The sequence below is a fragment of the Strix uralensis genome, chromosome 1 (genome assembly GCF_047716275.1).
Source record: "Strix uralensis isolate ZFMK-TIS-50842 chromosome 1, bStrUra1, whole genome shotgun sequence".
Taxonomy (NCBI): domain Eukaryota; kingdom Metazoa; phylum Chordata; class Aves; order Strigiformes; family Strigidae; genus Strix; species Strix uralensis.
Genome location: NC_133972.1, coordinates 79,539,839 through 79,547,267, shown reverse-complemented (window position 1 = coordinate 79,547,267; position 7,429 = coordinate 79,539,839). Strand labels below are relative to the sequence as shown.

Below are 7,429 nucleotides of genomic sequence, written 5' to 3'. Positions count from 1 at the left end.
GGCAGCGCGGTCACGTGAGCTTAACACACGCTTCCCCGCCGCCGGCCCTCCGCGCGCGTGCACCGCCCCTTCCGTTTCCGGGGTGGGACTTCGCTTCCTGCCTCGAAGGGGGCGGGAAGGAGGTGTGTCCCTCCCGCGCGGCGCGCGTGCGCGGGATTTCCCGCCTGCAGCGGGCGGGCGCGCGCGCCCTTGCCTGAGGGGGTTGGGGGCTGGGCAGCCCGGCCTTGGGGCGCGGCGACTGCCGGGGAAGGGCTGGTAGTGGCCTTCAGCGCCCGGGAGGCCGCGCTGAGGGGGCTCCCGCCGGAGGGGTGGCGCGGCTTCCCTCAGCGCCCCGGGCAGCGGCGGTGCGGCTCACGGCGCCTGTGCGAAGCGCGGCGGGGCGGTGTTCGTCTCTGTGTGGGAAGCGCTGCCCGTGTCTGTGTGGGTGGCTGGCGGGGCCGTCGTGGCCACGACAGGTGGACGGGGTAGGGGCGGGAGGGCAGGGCCGCCTCTCTGCCAGCATGCCTTCGGCACCTGAGCGTAGGTCCCTTCTAAGGTAGGGAAGGCCGGACGTGTTTGTTAACGTACTGTGAGGGGAGGCGTAAAATCCGACGGCTGAAGGGGTTTTGTTTTGCTTTCGTTTGGTTTTTTTTCCAGAGTACACTAACATGCCTCTGGAAGGAGGAAGGATAAAGTATATTACTGAAACAGAGGTGCTATCAAAATCTCACAATTCTGCTTTGCTTTAGAACAACTGATTCAGTCATGTATTCAATGGTTTAATTGAAAAAGTTTCCCAAAGTGTGCTAGGCAATGTATATGGAAGTGATATGTTACCTTTATTTAAGTGAATCTTCTATTAAATGAGATGTAAGACATACTAAGATGGAAAGCCTTCCCAAATCCCCCAATCAAAACAGTGAAAGTACCAAGGCCAAAACCAGACCCCAAGCTTTCTCTTTTCTCCCACAATTAATTTAGTGATTTGCATACAGGGTACAATGAGACATGAGTAGTGATAAGTCACATTCCATATTTTGTGGTAATTTTGTCATTTGTGCATATGCAGCTTGCTGTGATGGCAATGGTAAATGGAATCTTGAGTCTTCTTTTATTCTCCACGCTTTTCATTCGATTTTGAACCTGCAAATCACACAAAAAAATTATCATAAGTTACTTTTCTAGCTAAGTTTTACATTGATCATATTTTTACCATCTTGAAAGTGTTACTGAAACATTTTTAAGTACTGACTGAAGATGAAGCATGATTTTGAAAACTGAAGAAGATCCATTGCTACTGATAAAAGTATTTCTAGTCAGATAATACCCACCCAATGGTATAATACTATTTTTTCTGCAAAGGTCTTTAAATTTGTTTAACGTAATAATCATTGGCCAAACATGTTTAACAACCTAGTCATGGTTTGGGTTTTTTTGTGGTTATTTTTGTTTGTTTGCATTTTTTTTTTTTGGAAAAGCAGCCAAATATTTTTTCCTTGGATACATAAAAGAATAGTAGCATGCTACAGGAAGTTTTCTGTTTAGCACCGTAGGATCTGAAACATTATGTGTCTTCTAAGCAGCAACTATGTACTTTATGTGCTGCTTTTCCATCTGAGTTAACTGAGTCTGATGTTACTAATTAATTAACCTGTGTGGTGCTCTTACTGAGTTTGCACGTGATGGGGGCACAGAAAAATGTTCAAAGTGTGTGTGAAAATAATTGAGATACCTTGACTAGTGTTAGCAAAACACCAAGCCCAGACTGACTGCGATCTTACAGCTGTACCTAAAAGCCTATTAGGCTGTGGTTCTTTTGTGCTAAGTGCTCTACCCATATTGAACAATTTATAATCTGAAAGGAAAGACTATACGAATAATTGGGGCAAGCTGCAGAGATTTTTTTTTTTTTTTTTGCACAGACTGCTTTCTGTGTGTATTCACAGACATAACAAAATAAGTGTTGACAATAATTACCATTATTGTAACTTTTAGATTTGACATCTCATATGTTGGATGCTAATTCTGAGAAGGCTGGAGTTCACCTGGAGTTCAGATTGCCCACGGGAATTCTGCACATGGTCACAGTTATGCACAAGCATTGTATCTTTGCATTTAAAAAAGCTTTTCGGTTAGAAATAACAGGTAGAACTGTTACTAGGAAAAATGCCTTCGGTTTCATAACATGTATTGCAAAAAGGGTGAGCATTCTTAGCATCTGTGGACTATAAATAAAGTTTACCTCATGTCTCCAGTTTCCATTTTGAACTTCTTAAATGATTCTCCCAGATGTGTCTTTTTCTAAGATAGCAGAAAAAGGCAAATTGTTGTTTATGTACGTATAGAGAGACTTCTTATTTCTGCATTAATACTTGCTTTTGGCATGACAAAGTGTTTAAGAATCTATTCGACTGCCTCTTCAGCATTTACTCAGTGGCTTCCATGAGAAATGGATTCAGCAAAGCGCTGTTAGGAGCAGTGTTTTACATACAGTCCTAAACTGTTGTCTGCTTCCTGTTTCTCAGCTTTTGATGGTGTACTGTGTTGTCTCAGGAAAAAGCCGGCTGAACTGTAATCTGACAAGGACAGGGATTTGGGTTGGAATGTAGAGGGAAGTTTTGTCGATAAAATCAGGAGGTTCACTTTTCAGCTTGCTCCCTGATTTTTCCTGCAATTTTACACTAGCAAAATGTATTTTTTTTTCTCAGTTGTTTTTCTCTGGACTTTGCTATAGCTGTCCATACCCTGCAGTGCCAAGAACTGCAGTACTTCCCTGTTCTCTTCAGGTTTGGGTCAGTACAGTAGTTTTGACGAGTAACTCCCCCTAATCCAGTGCACACTGAAAAGGTAGCTGGGACTTTTCATGGGCTCACAGATAAGACCAATTTTTCTGCTTTTCAGAAAGCGTCAGAAGCTGTAAAATTAGTTGGTGATTTTGTACCCTTCTATAGTTTATAGTGCCTGCTGAAATCAGAAGAGATAATACTGTACTTCAAAAGAATTGTATCAAGGATTATCTCTTTGTTACTTTTTGCAGTTTAGAGAATAATTCTATGGATACGGAATTCTGAGATTTTTTGCCTATTTCTGTAATACTTGTCAAAATGACAAACAGTTACGATTTGTGGCAGTTATTGATGATTCCAATGAGAGTCTCCCACTGGGAGCTATGAAGCTGCTGTTATTCTCTCTCACCACTCTGGGGGATCAATTTATTTGAAATTGGTGCAGGCAGAAAATACTCATTCACAAGACTGAGCCCTGGGAGTCCTGTGGGCTGCTCCTGACTGAGTGGTAGTACAGGAGACAAACCGGTGTTCACAGGAGCTCTTAATGAGATCTGCTAGATTTTTGCCTACATTGGGGGGGGTTCTTTGAAGGTCAGTGGTTTCCCAAGTTTTTTTTCCAGGAAGGAATTTTAGTTACCCTATTGCAGCAACATTGTCTCAAAGACACACAGATTCCTTATTTTATCTGAAAAAAACAGAGAGGACTACCTGATACAAATACCTGGAGAAATGTGTTCCATGGGCTTGACTAAATGATGTTTTTTGAGAAACGGAAAAAAATCAACTGAAAAATCTAATAATCTAGATAAATTTGTCATTGCTAACCATGATTGCTTAATCAGATTTGTATGCTCCCTATGATGGCAACAGGAAAGGAACTTTGGAGCTCCCTTTGGCCTAGTTCAAGGTTACCCAGTTTAAGACTGTGTAACACATTGGTTGAAGGTTGGGGTGATGGTTTTGCAATAGATATACAGTTTAAAGCATACAGATTATTTTTAGCCACCAGATTTTTGATCTTGCCTCTGCATGAAGGGTGGAAACAAAGTTGGTGACACCAAAGATAGAAAACTATTTTTATTCTACAGAATAAACTAATTATTGCTACTAAGTCAGTGATAGCCTGGCTATCTAGTAGATTTATGTCATTGTGGACATGGAATTCATACAGCTAGTCTTTCTCACCAAAGAAAAGGGTGCTACACTGTCAAATTAGGAAGGTACAAAGTTAGAGAGAGTCCTGACTTCTGAAGAGTTCCCCAGTTGCATCAAAGTGTTTTAGTTGTGAGATGCTAGTAAAGAGAGAACCTAATTGGACTATCCTAATGCTATCATCTTCAAGTAAAAGATCAAATTTTTTGAGTTAGTTAAACAGTTTAAATAACTGCTAAATTACTGTATATAAAGAATAAATAGTATGTGCAACATTTTTAAATTCTGCCAGAGAATTTAGCTTGAGAGTCAAAGTGAGTTTGTGTTTTTGGTGGTACTAGACTAAAGATTCGGCATGTCCATTTAATTATGTTTATCTACTAATACTTATATATTGGTTGAAACCTAGTTGGAAGTGCCAGGTCAACTTCAAGATTACAAATTAAATTCACATTAATGAACACAAATCAAATTGGTAGGTGAGTAGATTTTGCTTGTATGAGAGCCTAGGTGACATGGTGGCCTAAAGTACCAGCATTCCCTTTTATGTAATTGGGACTCGCTGCGTGGAAGAATTCAGGATGGCAGTGGACCTGACAGTGCAGTTCTGCATAGCTAACTGTCACAGTTGGAACTGCTGACTGTTCTGGAGGGGCTCAGGGCTTACACAGGCAGGGATGTGTAAGCTTGCCACAGACTAGTGGCAAGCTTTGAGGTGAAACGCAGCAAACCACCTTCCCACACTTCAGCAAGAGATCCCATATTCTTTCTTGCATCAGAAGCAAAATGAGACAATTTTTTTGGTTAATGTTCCAAGTTCCTTGATGCACACTTTCCTTTTTTTTGATTGTACTACATTACAGCAGGATGTCTGGTTGCTGCAAAGAAAATAAGCCCAGTTCTGAACATTATCATGTCTAGACAGTTTGTCTTCCCCAGAAGGTCTATATAATAATAGCAATAGGTGTGGTATTGATGAGGCATAAGCCTCTGAAGTGGACGAGGAAGAGGGAATGAGGACATCTCTATTAGAGAAGTTACCAGGCTAGTGAGATCCTAAGTGCTGCTAGCAGTGTTTAGCTGTCCTGTAGTGCTTCAGTGCAACCCTGTCCTTCTGCTGTGTTTGTGTAACAGGGTGTAGGGCAACATACATACATTTTACTGACTGAGTGTACTCATGCATCTCTTTCAAAGGAGCTCGAGTAGCTGTCTAGCCAGGAGCTAGTAACAAGTACTAAACTAGCAAGCTGAGGAGGCCTGTACCTCTTGCATTATATATTTATTCCTAGGACATCAATGCACTGCAGGGCCCCTAATCAGCTTCCAGAGTCCATTGTATAAACTCTATATGAACACAGAATAACAAGGAGCAAGAGGGGAAAGGGGCACAGCACACAGTAACGTTTGTTAGTGGTGCTCAGTACAGGCAGACAACCTCTGATTTCTATCATTGTGAATAACGAACTCACCTGAGTAACTTGGTCTTGGAAATTTCCATTAATTAACTGTCTTGTGATTGCTACATTATTCATCTACTTTGTAACTAAATGTTCATGGTAATAAAGCTTGAGACTCAACTGTAATTTATATATACCTTGTCTTACAAAAACTGTCAATTGCTATAGCAATTTTTAAGAACAAAGTGTCAGTGATAAACCCCAAGCTGGAAATAATGCTTTATACATTCTATGCGGAGCCTCTTTGTAGTATGTGTTTTTAAACATTCTTTTAGCTATAGAATCACAGCTATCAAATGTAACCAGCTGTGCAGATCTTTGTATCATGCCTTTCAGTCTGTACATTCAGGTATCTTCAGCTACCCTGGGCTTTTCTCCATTAGATTGTATCCAGTTGGCCTGAGAGATAAGCCTAGAGAATAAGTTATAAAGCAACTAAACCTTTTTATTAGACACTCTCGCCCTTTGTGGGAGTTAAGGAACATCAGCTCCTGGGCTTGCCTGGAGAAGGTAAAACCTGCAAAGTAAAGGGTCTGTAGGTTCAGTTCACATAGTTACTCTCTCTTCCCTCTGGGCAGAAGTATCTCCTAAAGGGTTGGTATGCACTCTGATACTGCACATAGAGTACTCCACATCCTCAGGCATGTGCTTCTCATATTCATTAGAATCACTGGAAATGTTTCTTGACTCCGTTCTTCATGATCTTCCCACTGGAATGTATGCCACTGCGTAAATAGTGCAAATAATTTGACTGGTTTTGGCTTATGCTGTAATGGAAACAGTCTGGTTTGCTTTAGAAGTGACTAATTTAATAGAAGGGTGTAACACCTAGTGTCATAGGTGAAGGGTGCATTTTTCTGAGTTACCTATGGAGTAATCAATAAATAAGAAAGCCATCCAAGGCTATGGTAGAGTTGTCAATGTTAAAGAAAAAAAAAAAAGGGAAACACAAGATTCAATTAATTCTTAGACATTGCACTTTATGCTATGGGAAATGAACAAACCAAATCTGTTTCCTTTGTTGGATGACTTTATGTACTGTTATTGGTACGTTCAGATTTGAACAACAGGTTCTGAGTCTGAACACCATTTTCTTTCCCTACTCAGTGAAGAAGCAAAGCTCTTTCAACAAGAAAAAAAAGGGGTTTTTACCTACAAGAATCAAGCACATTTTTATTACCTATCCAGTTTTGCAACTAAACTCAACCATGCTGAGTTTTCTTTTGTTTTTTTATTTTGTCATGGCTCTATTTTTCAGACAATTTATATAAAACTTTAGCATATCAATAATAAATGAAGCGGTAAAATAATGTATCTAATCTTCATCAGATGCACCAGGAGCGTTATCAAGCATTATGAAACAATGATACAAAGATCATGAGCTGGAGGAGATGCTGACTTTTCAGAGGCTGAGATCTTTCAGAGTCACTGGGACTCCTGGCAGAGCCTGTTCCTGTTGCCGCCTCACCCAGGTACTGTGGCTCTGTGCCAGGGCTGGTGGGACACTGCCTATGCTGGGGTTGCCCTCAGCTTCTGGCCCATTTTCCCTCGTGGATCGGCCCCATTCCTGCTGCATGCTTCCTGAAGGTTAGTTTGGGTTTTCTTGAGCCCTGAACTGACTACAGTGGGGCCTTGCCCCCAGGGTTCCCTGAGATTTCCTGGTAAATCTCCAGATCCTTGCTGAAGACTGCAGCCAGGCTACAAATGCAGATCACAGGCCTACAGGCGTCTGCATCCAAAGTGACCCCTGCCCCCAGGTCTCTGAACTCTTTATTGAGGAGTGGGTGAGGGTATGGGGGTTTATTAATCTAACCTCTGTTGTCCAGCCAGCAGTCATTATCAGCTCAGCTGTAGTCTGCTGGCTCTCAGGAGCCTCATATTCTACCTGAATGCCAGTAACAAGGGGAATACTGACTGCAGAGGTCTGTCACAGGACCTGTCCAATTTAATATTTTTGTAAATGGTTTGGAGGGCGCAAAAGTACTTATAAGGTTTGCGGGTAGTGTGAAATCAGGTGGTGGGGTGGTGGTATGGGCCTAGCAGATACACTTG

General features: G+C 41.9%; 1 long non-coding RNA gene across 2 annotated transcripts in view; it reads right to left on the bottom strand.

Annotated features, from left to right (window-relative positions):
* Positions 1 to 800: 800 nt before the first annotated feature.
* Positions 801 to 7,429, bottom strand: part of LOC141945011 (uncharacterized) — a 15,514-nt gene continuing 8,885 nt past the window's right edge. For both annotated transcript variants that reach the window (XR_012629397.1, XR_012629395.1), the window contains exons 2-3: positions 2,222 to 2,280; positions 801 to 1,122 (exon numbers count right to left, since the gene is read on the bottom strand). This is a non-coding gene — a long non-coding RNA (uncharacterized LOC141945011). The remainder of the gene's footprint in view (positions 1,123 to 2,221; positions 2,281 to 7,429) is intronic.